General features: G+C 36.2%; 1 protein-coding gene across 1 annotated transcript in view; it reads right to left on the bottom strand.

The window, feature by feature from the left end:
* CHN2 (chimerin 2) overlaps window positions 1–26,083 on the bottom strand; it is a 2,549,636-nt gene that overhangs the window by 701,016 nt on the left and 1,822,537 nt on the right. The window lies entirely within an intron of this gene.

Here is a 26,083-nt window from a genome sequence, read left to right as displayed (position 1 = left end):
TTTCCTTTGTGTCATGCATTTTCTGAAGAATATGACATCTGGAACTCAAATGATAATTTGCCAGAAAATATGTATACTTTATGAGGAATAGACAAAAAACATGAGACAAAAATCTGGACATTCTGTAAAAATCTGGATAGTTGACAGGTGTGAGCAACACACAGGCAATATGTAAATAATGTAAGTAGCTGTGTTGTAATTGATATCCCAGTGTTACAAAAGAACAGCAACTATAATACTGCCCCCCCCCCCACCACCACCACCTCACAAGCTGGAATAACTAACATACTTCAAGGAATGAAAAAAATAAACAGCCTGCTTTAATTAAAGAAATTACATAAAAAGTACATTATAAATGAATAAAAATGCACCTGATGTAATGTTCCAAGATAACGCAGCTTCACCTTTTCTTGTATTAAGGAGTTCACTGCAACCAGATTTCCCTTCTATATAATTTTATTACAAGCCGATATTTATTTATTTATTTATTTAAACAGCAAAAAAAAGTTCCCAAGCGAAGGAAACATGTTCAAAATAAAGGATGCAGATGAATAAAAACCGAACAATTTTATTCCAGTACTTGACAGTAATACGGTAAGCGCTTTCACAATAATTCAATATTGCTTCATCAGACCAGGAGTAACAACTAACATAAGTCCTTAAATAACACTGCTAGGCCTCAAAATTCAAAGTAACCACTCAGAAGCCAGCAAACCAAAATTAATTAAAATTTAAAGACAAAGTTATTAATTTCTATTCAAGGTTGAATGTGCAATGTATTTCAATACCATTTATAGCTTCAAAGCAAATTTCCTTATAGTTCATGTTTGTTTACAAATTCTAGAAATGAATAATGATATAAGTAATTAAAATGAAAATAAAGAATATATAAAAAAAAGAATATAAATATATATGAAAACACAAATATCAAGTACATATATAATAACTAAAATATATCTAATAATTAGATGTGAGTATATATGTACAACTCATATAAATATAAATATAAATATAAATATAGTGTACACATTTACAAACATTAAACTATATAACTCAACCATTATTTTTAAAAATTATCTGAACACCAAAAAGGAATACATATGCATAATGTGTATAACTTAACACATTGCTACATAGCACAACTACATATAAATGCATATAAATACTACAAGCCCTTCTTATACTTATTGACCCTTCTAGACTTCAGAACAGGTTTTAATGGGACACTGTCATTCAGACCGTGTCCCCTATGAGCCCCCAAACGTAAGATCCACTGCAGTTCTAATGTTTCTGTTCTATTAATAATATCTCCCATTCTTATATTTTCACCTACTGCTTGCAATACTTGAAATAAGAACGTGTGTTGTAAACCTTCTTTCAAACAATGTTTCGCTAGCACACTTTATTCTAAACCTTTATTAATACAATATGTATGATCCCTGATATGTTCTCTAAGACATCTATTTGTTTTGCCTATATAGAATTTGAAACAGCAGGTACAGTGTGCACAGTATATTACTTTCCTTATATTGCAATCATCTTGAGTTCTTAGTTCCCAGAGTTTCCTTGTTTCTGGGTGTCTAAAGAATCTAGACTCATCTATATGTTGACACTGTGCACATTTCCCACATTTTCGTGTCCCATTTACATTACATGATAAGCGAGGTGTTGTATTAGTATTTCCATTGCATAATAACTGTTTTAAATTCATCTTATTCTTATATATGAATTTAGGCTGATGCCCCACTACAGCTGCAGTTTCCGGATCTGTAAGAAGTATAGGCCAGTTCTGTCTAACAATCTGTTGTACATTAGAAATATTCTGAGCATAAGTAAAAATCAATGGTACATTATCAAATGTGGTTTCACCTTTCTATTCATAGGCCTATCACTATAATAAGGATGGGCACGGTCCATCCTCTCATTAGTCACCTATCTGCGAATTCGAATAACCTCTATTTTCAAATTCAATAGCCAGTTGTGTCATGCTTGATGTAAAATCATGTTCTTCACATGATCGCCGAGATACTCTGAGAGCGTGACCTTTCATTATTCTCTCAAAGGTAAATCTCGGATGCATGCTATTTCTATGTAAGTATGTTGGACAATAGCATGCCTTTCTATATAATTTAGTGGTTAAGAAATTACCCACTTTTTCTGCAGAGACATCTAAAAATTCCATTGATTTAATTGAATATTTCATAGTGAATTTCAGAAAAGGGCTAGTATTGTTCAAATAATCATAGAATTGTATTAAGGCATTTTCATCACCCTCCCAGACAAGAAAAAGGTCATCGACAAACCGTCGATAAAACCCTGTATATGGGTTCTGCTTGTTTAGTATAAATTGATATTCCCATTCTGCCATAACCATATTGCGTAAGCATTTGCACAGCTGGTGTCCATAGCGACACCAGCTGTTTGCCAATAGCATGCATTCTGAAAGATGAAGACATTATACTCTAATACCATCTCCAATAACATGCATAAGAAGTCAACACAATCAGAGGCTCAGGATACAACACACGGGAACAGCAAGTGCAAGGAACCTCCAACCTCTGTGAACCCACGAACGCTGAAAAAGTTGTGGGGTTACAAGGACAATTGATCTAGAATATTTCCAGGTATGTACTGAGTGACGCTGAAATTTCACTGTTGAATAAAGGGTTAGGGTTTATCCCTACCAACTCAGCTGATGTCAGCAAACTCTTAATAGAACTTTGTCTATTCTGAAGAAATGTAGCTTTGAAATCTTTATTTAAGATGCAAGAACATTCTGTTGGTCCTTGTTATAGAAAACCCAGCATTTTTATGCCTCAGCTTCCCCATAACGTTGAAATTTTTATCAAAGCATGTGAAAATGATATTTATGATGTTGCCTATAGTAATACTAGTAGTAAAAAAGGTAATTTGACTATATGCGAACATCAAGCACTTGATAAATTACGTAGTAACAGCGATATTGTAATTCAACCATCTGATAAAGGTGGTCCTATTGTGATATTAGATTCTGATTATTACAGTGTAACCATGCTTGAAATGTTGTCTAATACTACTACTTTTAAGAAAGTTGATTTCAATATTGTTGAGTCTTTAAGGAATAGGATAACGAATGATCTAATGGAATGTTTATCATCAGGCTTAATAGATAAATCTTTATTTGAATTTTTTATGGTAACTGAACCTCTAATACTTCAGATAAAAGGGTTACCGAAAATTCATAAGAATGCATATAGACCACCATTATGCCCCATAGTTGCAGGAGCAGGCTGGTTAACAGAGCCAATATTGGTATATTTAGATGGGGAATTTAAGGAACATCTTAATGAATGTCCCATAATACTAAAAAATACTGAACAGTTTTTAAGGGATTTATACAAAGAATATCATGTGAACCATAAAGTGGAATTTTTAGTGACCTTTGATGTCACCTCCTTATTTTTTTGTATTCCAAATAATGAAGGAATAAACATGGTACGGAAATTTCTGACGAGATCAGGAAAGCTAACTCCAATACGTGTTGACTTCTTATGCATGTTATTGGAGATGGTATTAGAGTATAATGTCTTCATCTTTCAGAATGCATGCTATTGGCAAACAGCTGGTGTCGCTATGGACACCAGCTGTGCAAATGCTTACGCCAATATGGTTATGGCAGAATGGGAATATCAATTTATACTAAACAAGCAAAACCCATATATAGGGTTTTATCGACGGTTTGTCGATGACCTTTTTCTTGTCTGGGAGGGTGATGAAAATGCCTTAATACAATTCTATGATTATTTGAACAATACTAGCCCTTTTTTAAAATTCACTATGAAATATTCAATTAAATCAATGGAATTTTTACATGTCTCTGTAGAAAAAGTGGGTAATTTCTTAACCACTAAATTATATAGAAAGGCATGTTATTGTCCAACATACTTACATAGAAATAGCATGCATCCGAGATTTACCTTTGAGAGAATAATGAAAGGTCACGCTCTCAGAGTATCTCGGCGATCATGTGAAGAACATGATTTTACATCAAGCATGACACAACTGGCTATTGAATTTGAAAATGGAGGTTATAATAAAGATGAATTTATTCGAATTCACAGAGAGGTGACTAATGAGAGGATGGACCGTGCCCATCCTTATTATAGTGATAGGCCTATGAACAGAAAGGTAGAAACCACATTTGATAATGTACTATTGATTTTTACTTATGCTCAGAATATTTCTAATGTACAACAGATTGTTAAACAGAACTGGCCTATACTTCTTACAGATCCGGAAACTGCAGCTGTAGTGGGGCATCAGCCTAAATTCATATATAAGAATAAGATGAATTTAAAAGTTATTATGCATTGGAAATACTAATACAGCACGTTGCTTATCATGTAATGTAAATGGGACACGAAAATGTGGGAAATGTGCACAGTGTCAACATATAGATGAGTCTAGATTCTTTAGACACCCAGAAACAAGGAAACTCTGGGAACTAAGAACTCAAGATGATTGCAATATAAGGAAAGTAATATACTGTGCACACTGTACCTGCTGTTTTAAATTCTATATAGGCAAAACAAATAGATGTCTTAGAGAACGTATCAGGGATCATATATATTGTATTAATAAAGGTTTAGAATACAGTGCGCTAGCGAAACATTGTTTAAAAGAAGGTTTAGAACACACATTCGTATTTCAAGTATTGCAAACAGTAGGTGAAAATATAAGAATGGGAGATATTATAAATAGATAAATAAATATAATATAATTAATAAATAACACGGATTATACATAACACATATACAAAGTTATACATATACATACATAAAAAAACATATATAAAGGAGCATAACTAGTACATAAAAATAGTAGAAAAAAAATAATTCCTTCATATGTTATACATTTATAGTCATGAATTTTGGTAGATGTGACTATGTCACTATTTCCAGCTTGCTAGGCACTGTTAAATGAATAGGTGAGGAGTTTGGGAACAAAGAGGTTATTAGGGTGAGAGTGAAAAGGTTGGACAGAGTATCTAGAGAGAGAAAGTAAGGTGATACGTGTGACGAGTGTATAGGTGAGATATGTTAGACATATATCAAGTAGATAGAAAGCATCTCCATTGAAAGATATACAAGTTATGTATGGGAAAACCAAAACAGTTAGATGTCAGCCATGAGTCAGACAAGGGAATGATAGTCAACCAGGAATTAGATAGGAGCAGAGCCAATAATTAGGTAGATGGGACTTTAGAAGTATTTTGAGCTGTGAGGGACTGGCAGTGGTTAGGATGTGCTGGGGAGTTAAGTTCCAAGTCATGGAGATTCGATTAGAGTACAGAGCATCTCCATAGTGATTGTTAGCTTTTGTAACTTGTGATAGTAATTGTCAGAAGATGACCTCAAGTGTCTTCTGTTAGACTGAGGTTGAAGTAGATTACAGCATACTGGACTCTTGTCAGGCTGGTATATTATGCCATAGGCCATTGTTAGTTGGGTGAGATTTAGGTAATTAGGTAACTCAAGTGAATTTAATTGGCATGAGGCAGTGCAGTGATGGGATCTATATGGTGAGTTTTGTAGCAAATCTGACAATCTTACTGTAACAAGTTTCTAGTTTTGTTAAATCTGTTTTCTTCAAGTTGGTGAAGATAGGAGAGTCACAAGGAAGACTAGAGAGTAGACGAGTCCGGGCAATAGACTGCTTTCTGCAGTTGGTGAGGCAAGGTTTAATTCTGTAAAGTAAAACTAGTTTAATATGGACTTTTTATGCTAACATACAAGTGTTTCGAATGTAACCCAGATTATTTATAGTTTATAGTTGTACATACTGTAAATATTGCATATTCTGTTAACCAAAGAGAAGTCAGTGTAACTGTATGAATTTAACTGTATACAAAGTTGCTTTTTGTCATTAGGAATATACAACTTTGTTTATTTATTTATTTTATTTATACTTTGTTGATTGACTTAGTCCCAGTAGACCATATACCTCTTTTCATGGGAGATTTGAGGTGGTATTCATACTGACTAGAGGAAATTTGGCCAGGGCACCAAGGAACTTCCCCCACTCTTTTTGATATGTGCTGTGGGATCTTTTATATATACATGATTTACCATCTAGTCAGGTAGATGGAGCCTTAGTTTAACACTGATATGCTATATTTTTAGAGAAATAAAAACAGCATGTGTTAAAAGTATGGACATATCATTTGTTTCACTACTTTGTTTTCACACAAACACCACTGTGTACCTTCCATGTGACAGGAGACTACACATGACACAAACATATATATACCAAGTTCAGAATCACACAACAGTGGGGAAATGTGTAAAGTGCCATTACTGCTGAAAGTGGATTTCATTGAAATTACTTCACACTACTAGCATGAGCTGAAAGTATCTTTGTATATCTGTCACGCTCCTACTCTAACAATGATGTCATTTCTTATGATTAGACTATTCATTTTCCAATCAGAGTTTATGTAATTTTTTTTTCTACATCTCATAAAGCTAAATTTATTAATGATAAATGTGAGACCACTTTTTATTGCATCAGGTATGCATTTTTTCACCAGGTATGTTTTATAGACCACAGAGCTTTAACATCTTTATTGGAGTACATGTGAGGATTAGTCAGTCAGTCAAAACTGCTCAGTTTTCATTCATCCAAACATTTAGTTATCCAGAGTCTAGTTTCATTTTAAATATGAGTAGAAGTGTCCAGAAAGAAATGTTTCATGTACAGAGTCTTGCAGGTCACAACCAGTGACCCACATTAAGATGGTCTCATAAATCCCACCACAGTAGCTTTTTCTATCCTTTTGCTGAAACCATGTTCTTACCATTGAATTTTGTACGAACTGACATTTAACACATTACTTTGTCAGTAATTCCTTTACACAAAAAAAGTGTGGGATGCCTTAGGGTCAAAACATGCGGAGAAGGTCTTAGGCATAGGCCGGCTAGGTGGATGCCTGGGCCACTGGTCCCATGTCTCTTAGGACACTTTCAGGTATTTATTTATTTGAGTACAGAAATGCAGCACTTCTTTACTATAAAAAAAATAAATAAATAATGGAAAAAGCTCCCCTACAACAGCAGTGAGATGTGTACTGCAGGGAGGAAGACCTGTTGATTTCATCATTAGCTTTGCTGTCCTGCTGTTTACCCCACCCATAATCTACCTTAACAACAAATCAGATAGATTGTGAGTGGGACAGAGAAAGAAGTCAAGAAATTCAAAACTGAGAGTCAGATGCAAAGAGATATCTTGGTTATGGCAAGAGTTATATTTTTTTCTTTTTTTACTGTTGCTACTGGCAGACAACCAGATCATTTGAATGATGGGGGCTGGCTAGTCCTCAGATGTCTCTGATTTTGCAGAATGTGCCTGATTTTGCCTAATTTGGTTGCCTTGTCTCTCATGCCTCTCAATTGACCCTATTTTTGGCAAATGTCCAGAATTTGGTCTCATTTATATCTTTCATCCATTCCACGTAAAATCTGTAGTTTTCTGGCAAATTAGTGAGCACTTAAATCACTAACTAATCACAGACATTTGAGTTTCAGACTTCAGTTCCTTCTGAAAATGCATGCTAATGCAAAACGTGTTATTGTAGCAACATTCTAAGTTTATGAGCAATATTTAAAATCTGCCCCTGATTTTGGGCCTTTGACCCACCCTTATTATTTTTGACTTTGTCCAGATTTCTTGTGCTAGAGGTTAGGAGGTATGTCTATCATATTTTTTTTTATTTCCTGGTAAACCACTAAATATTACAGTCAGTCAAAGATGCCAGATATTGGAGTTCTGTGCTTCTCTTTAGAAAATGAAGATTTTTGTTGATGGAAAATCTGTAGTTCTACTATCTAAATGAATTATAGTACCATAAAAATAGTGAGCTCTCTATGGTAAAAATATGTCTTAATAGCTGCTTTCTGCTCATTATTCTGACTTGCAGGATCAATGTGATATGTATAAGGAAACTTGGAATATTTTAATGTGTGGCTACTGTTTCCATGCAGCAAAGTTGAAATATAATCCCTGGCTGTCATTTTTTAGCTATATCTGATTGGAGAGGGTATCTGTAGAAAACAACTGTCCCTCTTGTTGTTTTGTCAGTTTAAAGAGATACCATCTAGTTTTGCAGGACTTGTATGCATTTGCAAAATTCCTGTGATTTAAGTGAAGTAACATATGCAGCAAAGGAGGCTGCTGCCCACCCAGCATCCCCAACCATATATACAAAGCTGACTATGAGGCTACTAGCACTAATGTGAAATGTGAAATATGTGTGAACTAACTTTGATGCAAAATGGAATACTTTAATGTCTGGCAACTGTATAGAACAAAGGCTAACTATATCACATGGTCATCCTCATCCATAACAATCATATGTCCAAATTATACACATACAAGGCTATCACTGCCTGGTTGAGGGAGAGGGCTGTCTTGATTAAAGTAAATTAATCTCTTATAATTTGCTCAATTTAAATCATATTTTAAAGTGGTATGGCATAAAATGCATTGCTGAACATTCTTCAGAGTTTTGGAGAACATGATGTCCCCTACAGAACAAGGCAGTATAAGTGGATTCTGGCATAGGCTAGCCCTTTACAGACATGTGCATATGAGGTCAATTTAATTTGTATGGAAGCAACTGGAGGCAATGTCCTCATTTCTTTAATTTTCTTCCCAAACTTCAGAGCTAGCTTGTGCTGGGCTGGGGACAGTTTGATCATTATTTCATTAGTTTCCACACAAATTTCAGAGGTGCACTCAGAGGGTCAATACATCTTGTACAGGAACAATGTACAGTCTATAACAACTGGAAATATCACTGTGATCACTTTTTTGTTTTCCTCACAGTCAAACATGAGATGCATATAAAAGGGGTAAGCTTTTGTGAGAGTATAAGAAGGCATGCTGTTTATGCATGCCTGACAGCAACAGGTAGAAATATGTTATATTTGTTTTTTCGATTTCATCCCAGTCATACAGAAAGGTGCATAGATGTTGGCTGTCCTTTGGAGTTTCGGGTGAGGAGGCATATTAGGTGTACATATGATAGCAGCACTTGAAATATACATGACTGTTGCCATTTGTGCATTCACTTTTATCCTAGTCTAACACCAGAAGGAGGGGGGGGGGTAGAAAGACAGATACCATTCCAGATATTATTTATGTATTCTCACAAACATTTGTCTTCTCATTTTTTGTGAACTGCTATTTTATCAGTTTTGAGCACTAAGCCTTATTTCTTCTGTGAAATAAAATTTAAAAAAAAGACTAAAACTCTTTCCTTACAATTTTTATTCAGGTCCTCATCTGCATGTCCTCCCCGCAGTCGAGTGACTTCTAAAGACATGCAGGTAGGTGCGTGAATGGGTGTGCCTTCTTTGAAGGCTGGGTGTCGGGCTGGAAACTCAGCACCGCAAAAATCCACTGCCAATCATTAGCAGACCAGAGTTCTGCTGTGGCAACCCCTAACTGGGAAAAGCCAAAAGACTTTTTTATTGAATCAAAATATTGGAAAAAAGCTCTAAAATGCATATAGGGGCATCTAGAACCTTCATAGCCTCTGGTGGCTTAGTGAACATCAGAATCAACTTAATGCAGTTACGTCTTCCAAGTGTAGTCTCAGTCATTTGGTGTCTGTTGAAGGGGTACAGGAAAAAGCATAGCTGAAGAGAAACACTGAACTTCTTTCCTTAATCCGGATTATTGTTCAGGCATAAAAAATGTTGAAATGCACCTCGGTGTCATCCAGACTGGTTGGTTAAATGGGTTGAAAGGATGCAAGGAAAAGCAAACGCCTAACTTAATGTAGTAACTTCCTCCTCAATCAGAGTACAGTTGTACCTAGTTAGAATGTGTGGAATGAATGAATGCAGGAAAAAAATAAAAGAATACAACAAATGTAGAAAAAAAAAGGAAAAAAGTAACCCAGGTGGTGTTGGTAGGCTAGGACTGGGGGCATAGGAGCACCAGATTATATGTGAGGGAGGGGGGAACACTATACTCTTTGCCTATGGTGACAGATCAGCTAAGGTTGGCCGTGAAGACAAGCAGCACACATTGTTAGTCCTTCATCAAATACTGCTGTAATGTATTCAAAGAATGCCAGAAGACACAAAAGGCAGGCTCTGGTATTAAAAAGTTAGGTGATGCTTTCCCATATTTAATAAAATCTGTCCCCCTGGAGTGCTGCTGGAAAAGTTCCACTGTGGCTCTTTACGTGATTTTGCTTAGAATATTGGTCAGGTTGATGGTTTTAAAAATATTTGGGTGTGACGTGCCCCCCCCCCATTAAGAACTGGTACTAATACAGTCTATTGCTGTACACCATGGCATGAATGCATTCTAATCTCTTGTTTAACACAACTAACAGGGAATTAGATTTCCCTTTATGTAAAGAAAACAACCAGGTATGTTGCCTGGACCCATGGAACTTGAGTATTAATTGTACTTGTGGTTGCACTTATATCTGTAATTATGTAACAAATTGTTTCCACTTTGGCAATAAGACTGTGAGATATGCCTTTCCTTATGGTAAAGTTTGCACAAAATTTTAAATGATGAATTTTAAATGGAACATTTCTAAGTCTAAAAGAAGAAAACTTTAAAGTTATGTTCTATGATCTTCCTTTCACCTACTCTAACACTGAACAGATGGCCTGCTCCTCCTGCAGCCTTTTGCTCCAATTTTCAGTCCATTTGTACAATGCCACATCTCTCTTCATTTTTTAGCTAATTATCTTCAGTATTTTAAAGTTGCAGTTATGCCACAGAAACAGATGAGTTATTCATGGTTTCCTTCCTCTAGGTAAATATAAAAGGTCTCCCCAATCAGTTTAGAAACACCAGTTTCCTAACATATGAGAATATACTAATAAAGACGCATTTTTAACAGGAAAGGTAAAAAGGACACTGTTTAAAGGACTGTGTGGGTCTGTTTGGGTGGTCTCAGTAGATGGACTAGTTAACGGATAGGCAGAGTAGTTTTGTGTATGGGTGGGGGTGGGGGTGTAAATTGATTACTTCTGTGAATGCAATTCAGTATGTGGGCATTAATGTTTAGTACGTGCACACACACACACACACACACACACACACACACACACACACACACACACACACACACACACACACACACACACTCTTTCTCTCTGATAATCAGATGTTATCTGACATTGTAATCTATTTACTGACTTTAAACATCCTAAAGCAAGTGTTTCTCAATGTTAGGTGCTGATGATTTGAAATAAAGGAGTAAAATCCTGTAAGATGCAGGGAAAGGGAAAGACTGCACCAACCTAGGCATGATGGCAGAAAGCAGAGCATTGAAAACTCATTGCTTTGGGCCTGAAAGTAGCAAGTGCAGACCATTGATGTCTGTTGTGTTGCCTTAAGACATACAGCTATGAAAGTATCACTTTCTTGGCTGGACCTGACCAAACAAGTTTCTCACAAGCTTCAAAATACTCAGTGTAGACAAAGTTTGAAGGGTAGATCTGTAACCTTAAAATACAACCTAATCAATTTGGCTGAGTTTACTACCAATGCTATAGATTTTTGATATGACCTTTTTCAGTGTCACATTACAAATAAATGTAACAAAATATTTATTTGTTGTGTAACAAAAAATAAATTTTCTTTCTTTCTGAATATATCATTTTGGCCTGAATCTTAAAAGGAAACTGCTTTTACATGCATGTTGTGGTGCTCTGAAAAGTTATCTTTACTGTAACATTCTAGCTAAAATAGCTAATCAGGTCAGTATGTTATGAGGCACTTGAACAGGAAGCAGCAGGGATACCATAAGCTAGAAGCAGCAGATAAGAAGGAGAAGAAGACAGCACAAGCAGGTCAGCAGAAATACAAAGAAAGCCACAGGTCAAACAGTCATGACAGCTCCTTTTAGAGCTAATGCCCTGCGTGGGGACAGATAAAGCTAGCCTGGGAACACATCCGTTAATGGAGGGTAGGTAACAGAACAACAGCTTCTGCACATCCTGAGACAGGATGTGGTCAGGTTGGGATTTCTGTCTGGGAAGTGAATCCTAATGTTTGGTAACATTTCTAGTCAAAGCCAAGATAGGAAAACAGCTTATAGGGAACTCCTTATGTGGGAAACTGCAATCCGTTTACAGTCATTAAAGACCTCTACAGGACATAGACATCGGTAACAGGCACAGCAATGAAACCACATATATTCCTTGTCTTGTCTGTTTTGAGTCTCTTTTTTTTTGGTTGGCAAATCAGTCTGGTGTGTTCAAAGAAAGTTAGGCAACATCTGCAGACAGGAAATTGGACAGAAGCAGCAGAAAAGAAAAAAGAAAAGAGTCAGAGCTAAAGATCTATGAGCATCAGCAAAAAGTCCCAAGAACAAAGCACATCCTGTAGGGTAAGTTCCAGCATAAAAGCAACTGCAGGCATTGGACCAGTCCACTGATAATGGAAGGAGAGGCTGTCAATCATGTCATCCAAGGCTGACAGATATTGGATCCCCTTGGAATGACACCAGGAACTAAGCCAATTGTTGAAGTCAATTAATTTTTATTGGTATTATGGTATAATTCTTCGTGAAGGTAGGATGCTGCTTAGGGCTAGGGTCATACCTGCCTGGGGTACATACTCTGAGAGCTCAATCATGTCTCTTTTCATATAATCCAGGGAGGTACGTCTCAAGTCATTCACATCAACATGGACAGTGACTGAGTCATACTTGTACCTGTTGTGGAGTGACTTAAGTGCATGCGTGATGTGTCAGATTCTGGCACCTGACAGACAACTGACCGTGACCTTCTCCCTGTTGAGCCTGGTGAAGGTGACAACAGTGTGTCTCACTATTGATTCACCAATGACTAGTATGTTTGGTTTATTGTTATGCCTTAAGGGCAGTGTTGGTTTATTGTTATGCTTAATGGGCTGTGTTTGTGAGACACTGGTGTGTTGTCTATTGTGTGTGATGTGTTTGGTGTTGTGTGTGAAATGTTTGTGAGTGTGTTTTGGGGGTCTCTGTTGTTCAGGTAAATTTTTATTAAGAACCCCTGCATAGGTGGGTGGCTGTTGTTCTTGGCTATGTGATGTGAGCGGTGTGGTGTTTGTGCTGGCAATCTCTTCTTTGTCAGGAGTACTGACTGTGGTGTGAGACAGCATGGATTCCAGGTTATTGATGTAAATGCATCTCTCGTAAGTAGAAGAATTATGTGCTAAGAGAAGAGGACTGTCCGTGAACATGAGGCAGTTGCTACACTGTCTCACTATGACCACGTTGACCAGGCTGGCAGGAGAAACTAGTGGGAATTGTCCAGACATAGTATTTTGAATACTTGGTAGACTTATGGACAGCGGGTTTTGATAAGGGTTTGTCCACAAGAGTGTAGACCACAAAAACTTTAAATGTAAAATAAATGACCTAAAGCACAAGTGCTAAAACCAAAACTAAGATGCTTAGAATAGCTGATAAATCTAATCAGGCTACTAACAAGCAAGCAGCAATAAATGCAGAATAAAATCACTTAAACACTTAAGAGCACACAGAATAGCAAAATAAGGTAATAAAGTAAGTGGAACACAGTTACAGTAAGAGCAGCTGAATAAAGTGTAATTTTTATTTTTAATATCAAGTGGAGAGGGAGGAAACAGAACAAGACTAAGAGACTACAGAGGTTGTCCTTCCTAAATGCTCTCTTTGTGCACAGTAAGATAGATGAGACAGGACTGGTAGGAGTGTTATTGAATAGGTAATGAATGATTAGTTAATTAGGTTATTGATTTTGTTGAGTGCGTGTACTTAAATGTTGCTGTTATGGTGTTTTCTTATTCTGAAGAAGTCCTGTTGAGGATGAAAGCATTCAGTGTATTAAAGGAGTTTTGCCTCTAGACTTGCCTTGGTGATTGTTATGTTTTAGTGTTATAACTGTGCAACTCTTCACTCTTGCACTTTCTGTGGTTTTAGTTTCTTTTTTGTTTTAGTTCTGGAGTGAAATGGCATTTCTGGAGGATTGTGATTTAGACACTACTTTCACATTACACTCAGTGCCTGGTGATTTATGCTCTACTTTAAGTAGTTTAAGGAATTGTTTAGATTGACTGCAGTCATCCATCAAACTGTTTTCAGGACAATTGAGTCAACAACCGAGTCTATCATAGTTACAGATGTACCCACAGAATTCCAGTGAAGCCTCAAATAATTCTCAGCCAGTGGCTTTTATGGAACAGGCTGACAACAGTGCTGCAATGAGTTTCACCTCAGGCTTAGACTGTTTTTTTGCTATGTTTGTGAATTAATTTGATCAATCTGGCTCCTTTATTCCTTCTACTGTTTCGGATACAGGAAATGTGAACACTCATCACTTGTTTCAAGATTTTGGTAAGAAACTATCTAGATACCAAAATCTGATGTGTAATCATTTTTATTTCAAAGACTGTATTTCATTACGGATCGTCCCTAAAGGCCCGAGAGTTTTAAAGTTCCCTAATAATGGTCTTAGTGCTGACGATCCATTTTTTGCTAAATCTGTGGAATTTTTCAACAGAATGGACTGGATTTTCTTCAGATGTTCTTTGATTATAATGAGAACAAAATTCAGCAGCTTAATTCTGAGTTGAAACATTTAGATCAACTCATTTCTAAGCACATGCATGTCAATCATGTAAGAGCAGAATTAGAGGGTATTTTCACTAACTTGCATTGAGGAGCCCTTACCATTGTGTGGTGCAAGAAAAAGAAGATAACCAGGGATCAGCTGGCTTACAAGGAGGGTTCGGCATTGCCAGTTCTGGTTTCTCAGTCGAACAGTTAAGTGCCGAAGGGTACTGGAGAAACATCTCAGTCTGTTTTTGCTTCTGATTCTGTTACAGAATTTCCTCAGCTTGTTCAGTCTGGAGGATGTTTTTTATCCAAAGAACTTCCAAGAAGGTCAGAGAGGATTGCCAACCAGAAGAATTCTGTCCCCAACTTCAGTCAGCAGGTTCTCAGGGACATTTTCGCTCACTACGAGGGGCAGCAGTTCAAACAGAGGAGAAGGGACAACTTGGAGAAGGGACAAGTAGGCTCCCATGTTTCAATAGTGAATTATGTTTTGACTCCTAATTGTGAGGGTTTTGTAGACAACATTTTTAATTTTGATAAAGAAAGTTTCATCAAGACACAAATTGACTTACTTAAAAAGGGTTTGTCTTTTGTTCCTAGTGTTCAAGCTAGTCTGCCTCACACTCTTGTTAAGATAAGGCTTTTTGCAGGAAATTAAACTTACAATTTTTGTTGAAAGATATAAAAAACTTGAACACTTCATGTTTAAGAAAACCTAGTGCATTTAATTCGCCACTCCAGTTTGCTAAGACCAATGCGAAAGGGATATTGTGAAACTTGTTAACAGTTCTCCTTAGCACGGATTTTTTAACTTTCGAAAGATGAAAGAAAGCATTTGTTTAATTTTGAAAAAATAACTGATTTAAGGATTATGAGAGCCAATACTGGTTCGGGTCTATATTGGATCCTCGAACTTTCAAAAGTTTGAGTGTCATATGGTCGAAACCATATGACTGAACTTTTGAAAGTTCAAACGTTTTTACAGAGATTTCTGTACTGCGCGGAATGGGAAGATTTCCCTTTTCTGCACTGTAGTGCGATCTCTGAGTTGGTATATTTAAAGGGGGGTGCAGCAGGGCTTGCCCCCTGCTTAAAATGTTCAGGTAGGTTATTTGTATAGTTTTTTTTTTTTTTTTGGATGTTCGAAGTATTAAAAGTTTGATCATATGGTGTTGCCCAAACTTTTAAAAGTTCAGTCATCCAATATAGAGCCTACTGGTTCAGGGCTGCTCATTCTGTATCAGACTGATTGTATTACTGAAATGTCCAAAATGGTTCACAACATTTCTGACTACAATACAGTGACTTTAAATGAGATTTATGCTAGTTGCAAATAAATTTATAGTTATACAAATATATTTACAGCTTTTTATTGGATTTATTAGTCAATGAAAGTATTACATACGAGTGTTTCCAGTTCATGCATGTTGAATTTTCTAGACTGGATATTATACATGGTGTTCTCAAATTACACAGTCAAGCATTTCCCTTGCCATTTAGGCCTATATTGCTGCAGCTTCAGGCAGTATTACAGAAGGGATTTTCCTTTTTTTAGATTATATATTAAACCCTTTAGTTCAAAAGTTAAACAGTTATATTAAAGACTCTTGGGATTTCCTAAATGTTTTAAAGGAAGTCCATGTGAATTTGTTTTACCCCACATTTTTCACCCTTGATGTTAAATTTTTATACACAAGTATCCCCATAGATCAAGGGGTGGAATTTTTGAGACCGTTTCTAGATAAATTCACAAACTTTTCTAGCTCATTTATAAACACTTATTTATTGATGGAAGTAATGCTGGAAAATAATTTATTCTGCTTTAATGAGGAATACTACAAGTGCTAAAATGTGTAGCTGTGGGTGCTACTGTTGCTCCCTCTTTCGCTAACTTAGTCATGGGATGACAGGAATGCCAGATTCTCAGTAAAATTTCTTTTTACAAACATGTAATGTTTTACATAATACTTATTGATGATTTATTTTTTATTACCCATGTTTCCTCTGAAGACGTCATGATGTTTGTTGAGCAACTGAATTCCAGTACTGATTTTTTGATTTTTACTTTGGGCAGTGTAGGTTAGAGTGTATCATACTTAGATAAAATAGTGAGCTGGGATTTTGTTCATAAGAAGAACTTAAGTGAAGTTTTTAGGAAACCTTGTTTCACTAATAATTATTTATTTTGCACTAGTGCCCATCCTAAATTTATGGAGAAACACACCCCTAGAGGTCAGATGATTAGACTGTCTAGGCTTATGACAGATGATAATGTTTTTTCAGATGGAATTCAGAAGTTAATCAAATTATTTCTCTGAGAGAGGCTATAGGTTAGATGATTTAAAGCACAGTGCTGATGAGATTAAACCCAAAAGAAATTATTTTTCCATCCAGTTCCAGCTGATGTTTTTTGTAATAAAAGCATCAGTGATAATTACAATTTCAAGAACACTTTTTCACTGCAAATGACAGTTGATGATGTTCTATGAAAAAAGTTATTCTTAATAATTAGAACATTTTTATAGGCAATTCTGATGTCTATAAAGCTGTTGGCTTTGGTCCTAAGTTTACATACAAGAGATCTAGATCTACTAAACACTTTGTTGAAAATGAGAACATATTTGCACCTCTGCTACACACTGACAAAAGCCAATGTATGTACAGATGTGGATTTTGCAGTGCTTGTAGTTTTATTTTGGGGGGCCCAAACATATTTTTTGCACATCCAAATAAGGCCTTTAAAATTAATGGTCATTTTTATTGCAGTGCCATAGGTTTAGTGTATGTTGTGATCTATTCTACTTGTGATGCATTCAAAGATGAAATGACCACTAGGAAACTTTCAAAAAGAATTATGAAGCATTTATAGGTGATTAGGAGATTGAATAAGACTAATGCTTTGTTTAAGCACAGCAGTATTTGCAGGAGTTTCAAAAAAAAATATTTTTTTATACTGGATCATGTACCATTAAATTTGAGAGGTGGATGTTACACCAAAGATTTAAAAAGAAAGGAAACTTTGTGACAACTTAGATTACAAACAGGTAAATCACCTGGTCTGAATGAATATATTATCATTTTTTTTATCCTAGTGTTTTTACCTTTTAAATGTTTCAGCTGTTTAATTAATTTATTGAATTGATAATGAATGATTAATTAGGTTATTGGTTTTGATGAGTGTACAGTTTTAAACAGTGTTCTCATGGTGTTTTTTGTTTCTGAAACATTTAAAAGGTAAAAACACTAGGATAAAAAAAATGATAATATATTCATTCAGACCAGTGATTTACCTGCTTGTAATCTAAGTTGTCACAAAGTTTCCTTTCTTTTTAAATCTTTGGTGTAACATCCACCTCTCAGATTTAATCAATCAATATTGATTTTTAATTTTTAACTGTTTTTTAATTATTTTTTAATTTTTAAATGTTTTTTAATTTTCAAATGTTTTTTAATTTTTAAATGTTTAAATTTTTATTTTTGTTTCACTGGAGCTTTTCTCTCCGGGCCTCTACTGAAAATGGAAATATATCCAGTTAGACTAGCCCGGTTAACAAATGTAAAATAAATAAATAAATAAAAATTTTTATTCTGAACAAGTCCTGTTGAAGATAAAAGCTCTCAATGTATTAAAGGAGTTTTGCCTCTAGACTCAACTTGGCTTGGTGATTGTTTTGTTTTAACTCTGGTAAGAAATTTCTTTTCTTTTTGGTCCTCCACTATGATTGATGGAGTGATAGTCTAGCAACTGCCCAGAGTCCTAAATGACCTAGATCTACCCTAACGCCCTTTAAATCCAACACTGATGAATGGATGAGGATCCAGAAATTCATCCCTGGTCTAGTAGCTCAGTCCTCAGACCTTTATGGATAGAGAGAGCAAGTTGTGGGAACTGCAGTGGCTATACACACTTCTGAACTTAGATATATTGAAAATTGGCTCACCAGGCCAAAATATGGACATCTAACTAGCATACAATTTGAAGAGCAAATAATACATAACTAATCCTACTTCAAGTAGGGTTATGGGATTCTACTTAGAAATACAAACGTCTAAAAAACTGTGAGTGGCACAAACATAAGCAGATTATGAACAACACAGTATAAATTCTGAAGATTTTAATAAATGATGCTGTAAAAATTTGCCTCACAAAATGATTTATTATTATGTCTGAAAAAGGAAGATTTAAGGTGTGCGTCCTTTTTCTTCAAAATTATTGGTGCCACCAGTATATTGGTCATGTAGTCTTGGTTTTCTGTGTACTAAACAGTTTTAAAATCAAATCTGATGGGTGGCAATATTGAGAAAATTATTTGAAAGGATAAATCAAGCCTGAAAATAGGTACATTACCTGCAAAAATCAACACATCAGGAAAAGCCGTAAATCAAGCCCGAAAATAGATACGTTTCTCCAAAATAGGTACAGTTGAGAGGCTGTTTCCTAATGGCTTACTTGACTGACCTAGGTCAGCCCTAATGGCCTTCTATGCCTCTATGAACAGAAGGCAATTTGTTAGAAGAACGTAAAAGTGGTATCAGTGGTGAACTACTCAAGCAACAGATGTGTTTTGTCTGAAATGATCAGTAGAATTACTAGTCATGTTTTAAGTTTCTCCTCTTCTGTTACTTCGTTTCATAAATGTTGCAATAGTTAAATAGTCAAATGGCATTCAGTACCAGCTATTCTGATCAGCATGGACTAACTTCTTTTGTCTCCTTCACTCTCCCATGCTGATAAAACTTGGTAACTGCTCCTCGCTGCAAAACAAGCAAGCGTGTTAAATAAAGTTTTATGTGTCATAACATTTAAATTCAAATTTTTTTCCTTCTATCTTCACTCATTTTCTAAAAAAAGTGCTCTGCTTAGCTGCAATCCATTAAATTCTTTCTTTAATGAAACATCAGGAATCAGAAGGTAGTAAGTGATTCAGGATAAGACCAGGCCCAGGAAGCAATTATCATTTGAAATACGTGAATAGCTCAATATAAATCTTTACCAAATAATCAGTAGTTCATTTCCGGTATTTGATAGTCAGATAGCTATGACAATTAATGATCATTTTTACAGCAACAGATGTACTTCAGCTCTATTAATTCAAGATATCTCTTCAAAAGAATAACTGAGGTAAATTACATAATTAAATAATTTGTATACCAAACAATTGGCCTCTACCTGCTACTTGCATTCAGGCTAGCTGAGCACGTTAATGTAATTTTGCAACATTAGTGGAAGCCTAAATGTGACACTGATAGTAAACTTGTGGAGGGGATTCAGTAGACAGTAATCAAGTTCTTGGAGTGTTAATAAATGCCACTGCAAAGCCCCTGAAAGTGACAGTGACAAGGACCCAGTTACTCTGAGAGTGACGTGAATCATCACTAAGAAGGTCTGTGTGTACTTTGCAACAGATTAGTGCAGAAAACTGCTGTCAATAATATGGATCAACATGACCTATAGAGAGACACTTTTCCACCCCAGATTTGGATAGCCTGGAATGACACAGATGAAAACAGAACATACATATTACATATTTTGAACTGCCCTGTTCCCTTTGTGGAAGGAAACATCTGACTGTTTCACTAATGGATTTATTAAACCATGAATGCACAATCTATAAAAAGCATAATGGTTAACCCAAAGGGCAAAATGCTAATAGTATCAGTATTAACTGCTCCCCTAGACTGCCTCATTAGCATGCACCATGGCTACTGGGGCTGCCCTCCATGCCGATACTGCTACTAGTAGGAAACCACAACAGCAGGACAGTCTATGAATCAGAGAGGGTTACTATGCATGTGTGTGTGGGGGGGCTAGACACTGGTGGTAATGCTTTCTGCACACTGTACCCTCTTCTGAATGGCATCCAGGGTTCCTTGAATAATCACTTACTTAATGGACAAAGCTCTTCACTTGATATTTTAGATTACTGTTATTCTTAAATATATTTGAAGAGTTATCAGTTTTGTTTATTTTTGGAAAGACAAATAAACTGGTTGCAGAATTCAAGATATTTCTTACTTGTAATGACTTCTTACAGGACAAAGCAACATGTATCAGGACCTCATCTAAGCACTAACTACTCTGTTTTGGCCAATCTTTTTATACACATACACACATATGTGCGTATGTAAATATTTTTATACATATATATATATATATATATATATATATTTATATATATGTATATGTATATATATATATATATATATATATATATATATATTATGTATATATTTATATATGTATGTATGACATGGTTGCATTTCACTATGTTGTCACATGGTTTTCTGGACAAAGTGAACTGCAGTATGATTTTAGTGACTGCTCACTTTACTGACAGTTATTTTGTTAGCCACTTATTTTCTTCAGGACAGGTAAATGAGTTGATGTAAGGCAAAGGAGTATATATGTGAGACTGTTTGGAGTTTAGGATTAGAATAAGGGATAGGTAAGGGAAGAGGTTTTATGAGTGTGTACCTGCTGGACTCTGGGGTTAGGTTAGAGTAAGGACCAGGTAAGGGGACAGGTTTTAGGAGTGTTTGTGCAAGTATTTATGAGTTTGGGTTAGAGATAAGGCTAAGTAATGTTATATTTAGTTTTTTGTGTGTGTGTGTGTGTGTGTGTGTGTGTGTGTGTGTGTGTGTGTGTGCGTGCGTGTGTGTGTGTGTGTGTGTGTGTGTGTGTGTGTGTGTGTGTGTGTGTGTGTGTGTGTGTGTGTGTTTATGTATGTGGTATTTGTCCCAGCCGTCTTCTGTAGTGGTAGTGTTATGGGAAGGGTTTTTCTAAGACACTAGAGCTGGTGTGAGGGACAGGGTTAAGGAGTATGTGCATTAGTAAAGTGCAGCCAACTACTTTACAGAAGACCTAACCCTAACTCACACCCAGTCCTACCCCTAACCCAACCCTACCTATTACCTTAAAAAAAGCATTCCCACAATACTACCATTACTTATGCAAATTATGTCTAATAGTGCTGTTAAGGTTTGTTATTGTTTGTTGGTTAATTTAGAAGTTAAACTAATTGTAAATGAAGACAGACTGTCCTTTTTTGCAATTGATTTAATGTGGGGTTTAAGTGTTTCTTGTTAGTATTATATATTAGGGACTTTAACTTGCCAGTATTAGTTACTGTCAATGTTTTGATGTTGGTATTTTGTTGCATCTGGATTTTTAAATACAGTACATACATACATACATACGCATACACATATACATATACATATATATATATATATATATATATATATATATATATATATATATGTACACATATATACAAGTCAAGAACCTATAATCAGCTTGATGGGGAAGTTCAAAAGGTAACATAAGCAAGCTCTCCAGTACAAAGTTGAGATCCCAAGCAGGAACAACTTGTTTATAAGAAGGTCTCAAGTGTAAAACCTCCCTCAGCAACTGTTTTAGCACAAACACAAAAGAAGCAGGAAGATCCATGGGCAGACGTGCCGAAATGGCTGCAAGATGAACCTTCACAGAGGAATAAGAGAGGCCAGAGAAAAGTAATTCACACAAATATTTGACCACCAGTGGTACAAAATCAATGATAAACACCTGCTTGCTGGTTAAACACCAACTAGAAAGTCACCTGTACTTGCATTATAGGATTTTCTAGTAGCAGCAGGCTTTTGTGCGTCCTTTATTACAAGCTGTATGTCATCATGAAATAAGTGCCTAAAATCTATTAGATTTGAACCATCCAGGCAGTCATCTGAAGTTGACTTATACTGGGATGTATCAAACTCCACCATCTTATGTGAATAGATCTAGTCAATGAGGAGGTTTGTGGTACTTGCCAAAAGGGGAGCACCAAAATGACTTTGCGGGTATCCTTCTGAATCTTCTGAATTAACCTGGATATCAGTGGACAGGGTGGAAACATATGATTAAAGAAAATTCCTCCACAGGAATTAATATTTTCCTCACACTCAGAGACTTGGGAGTCTGTAGGCAAAGAAGCCCTACCTTTGACAAAGCCAGAATCATCAAAACCTGTTTACTCAGGAATTACTTTTCTGGGGATGTTCACTTTTACTAGCTTCTGAGTACCAGTATTCATTGTGTTAGAGATAAGGCTAAGTAATGTTATATTTAGTTGTGTGTGTGTGTGTGTGTGTGTGTGTGTGTGTGTGTGTGTGTGTGTGTGTGTGTGTGTGTGTGTGTGTGTGTGTGTGTGCCTGGACTGCCTGCCTTGCCAAGGTAAAAAATTAATCTTTCTTAACCGTAATTACTTCTTCAGATGAACAATGCTTAAGCATTTGTTTTTTTTCTAAATACGAGTTCAAGTGGAAGAAGACCGACTTGAAGGATGGGCATCCACCTGGTCTAATGGTCTCCTTGCCTGGTTACCCCAAAAAGAATATCCCAGACTATCTCCCAGACCTAGAGAAGATGGTTCTCTCATGCCCTTATTGGGCACCGGAACAGCCAAACTAGATATGCCTTACCCCTGTACATGAAAGGATTATACCATAGGAAGCCAGAGAGTAAAGTGAGTGGTCTGAGGATCACAAATGGCCACTGCAGCGTCCCCATTCCCAGCGGAGTCATAAACTGAGTCCTTAATTATGGCAAAGGCTCCTTGGTATGTGACTTTTTTTCTTTCTAGGTACAACAGGAGAAAAAACAGCACACATGGAGTAAGTATCTATACTGTAGCCGAGGAAGAGAAGACAAAAGCAGTAAGCACTGCTGGACCAAGTCAGTTGGAAGGCAAATTTTCAGGGAGTATTCATAGTAGTGCAATTATATTCACAACACTTTTCTCATTCCCTTTACATGAAAAAAAGCACAAGAAGAACACCAATTCCCTATCAGTACTTTCAAACACTCAAACACACTGAAAGAAAAGCAATACGGCAGGTTGGTTGTAAGAAAGTGATTAAAAGCATTACAATGAAGTGTACATTCCTGCCCATCCCTAAGTAAATTTTTTTTGTCCCCAAAAATTAAAGTTTACACAAGCAATACATACATTTCTTAGAAAGGAATCCCCAATTAAATCAACCGACCCCTGTAACTAAAAGTAGTGGTTCCGAACAGGAAACTTCTGATTTTGTGAAAAATAATGAGTTTCTTAAAGGCAAAATACTGCTTTTAGTAAAAAAATAAAATATATTATTTCTCTTAAAAAGCAATAACTTCTGTATGTGGGGGGGGGTTCTGAATGGGGACTTATCTGCCAGAAATTAAGCTCTTAGCCAATTGTTGCTCCTGTGAAGCCCAAGCAATGCTTCGTCTCAAGAAGTCAAGAAAGCACTAAAGAAACCTTCACTCTTGATTTCTTATTTCCCTCCTTTGGATTAGTTGATAAGCAGTCAGACTGAAGGTGTGGGGGAGGGGATACAGAGCTTTTTGAAGTCAACCAGTTGTTTTCTAGTAAGGAAACATCCCCCACATAGCCTAATGCTACTGCAGCAGTGAGAATGACGACTATCCCTATCCATTTTACAGCTGAAACTTGTAGCAAAATGTGCTGGCAAGTTTGAAAGACAGAGCTTTACCTTTCCCAATGTGATATTTTTTATGTAAGAGAGCTAGATTCCATGTCTCTTTTCTTCTTACGGAGATAGCTGTTCATTCCACTGTTTCTGAAATTGTGTAAGGAATGCTTGTTAGACTTTTAGGTTTGCAGTTAGCTATATGTGATTTATGTCTATCTTTGGTAAAGATACTGCTATGGCTAGTTTCCAAATGTCAGGTGACATGCTGATTTACAGATAGCATTGGCCTTACTAAGCAAACCTCATGTGACTTCTTGAATGCTCTAATATGCCATGTTACATGATAATCTACCATATCTCTCCAGCTTTTCCAAGTATACTGTGTATAGACCAATTAAAAAGGGGGATCTCAGTTAGCTGGATAAAATATCTAGACTATCTGTTGTTGCTATACATGCTCCCTTATTACATAAATTGCAACATGGATTTGTTTTTAGTTTTGTTTGTATAGAGATAGTAACATATGATGCTATTTCGACTTTTGGCCACTATTTTTTTAATTTGATTTTCTTTTGCCATAATGCATACTTCACTGAGTTTTACAACATTAACAAAAAAATCAAGTATATACATTATCTTTCATGCCCATTGGCAAAGTCTAACATTAATTATCATGGCAACCTTGTAATAACAGTGTACACAAGTGATATAGTGAAGGCATTTAAAGTTGTCAGCTCCATTCTTATTACCTCATTAAGTACAGGTGTACTGTTTTACCACAAACAGCAAAAAGGTCACTTTTAGCCAAGGAAGAACTGGTATCAGACTAACAAAGGAGCTAGACTAGAATGTAGCAGCTAGCAGTAATCCAGCTAAATGCCTTAAAACAGTCATTAGACTAGCTACAATATTGAAGTAATATTGTAATGCAAAAGAAAAGTGCTAGACTCCCTAGGAGGTTGCAGTAGCAGTATTCCCATTCTTGCTAATACTGTAATCTCCTAAGGCCTCACATCACAACATTATAAAATCACTTCATCAAAAGCCAGTATTACTGGCTTAACACTCCTATCATCCTTTATTTGCAGGGAATCCCTGATTTCTAAAGGATCTGGCCTTGTGCTTGGTTCTAATACCTTAAGAGTGCCAGCCAGATACTTACAGGACTGGAAGACATATTAATTTTCTTGCTTAACCACATACAGAAAATCATTTAGCTCACAGGTTTGAAATGAAGTTAAGTGAACAACCTGCAGTTACTCCTAATCTTGCACACAACATCATCCCATAACAGATCAACATGTTGGCAGTTCACCATTGTGTGCATTGTCCTGCTTCTGATTGATACACCTGTAAAGAATAGGCTTAATGTTAATGACTACATACTATTCAATGTTTCACCCTTGAAACAAATTGATTTTAATTAGTATATGTTTAAGGGTGTCACCTTTCAACATCAGTGCCTTAAGGGGTCAACTACCATCACATTTGTTTAGTGGTCTACATTAGTAGACTGGTCAAGCTAAAATATTTCTAACAAAGGTCTGTTTATGTGTTTAATTCTTTTACTACACCCACACACACCTACACCCACATACATCTATGTATTTATTCCCCACTTGTGTAAATTGTTACATTTAATCATGACATATGAAACAGCTGATAAGTTTTAAACCAGACTAACATCATCTGAGGAATTTTCTCCTTTAACTGATTGGAAGGCACAATCCAAATAATAACCAGGACCATGTTGGACAGCCTGTCACTTAAGCTGCTCCCATGTTGTCCTTACCAAAGTTATAACTTCTGACTTTGGGATTATAAAGAAGAGACTGAGAAAGTCAATATTCAAGTTAAACCTTTCTTCCTATATCCTTCCTCTATGGTGGATGTCCTCGACACTGCATTTAACATACTCTTACACAAGATGAACAGCGCCATTGGGCCCCTCCCAATTTAACTCAGCAGCACATTTCTGGAACCTTAATCTGCGGCACCAACCAGCCCTGTATGTACCCCCTTTCTTGACCAGGA

The sequence above is a fragment of the Protopterus annectens genome, chromosome 3.part1 (assembly GCF_019279795.1).
Source record: "Protopterus annectens isolate FY-2018-M chromosome 3.part1, PAN1.0, whole genome shotgun sequence".
Classification (NCBI taxonomy): domain Eukaryota; kingdom Metazoa; phylum Chordata; order Ceratodontiformes; family Protopteridae; genus Protopterus; species Protopterus annectens.
Note: the sequence above shows the minus strand (reverse complement) of the source record. Positions and strands in the feature narration are given on the sequence as shown.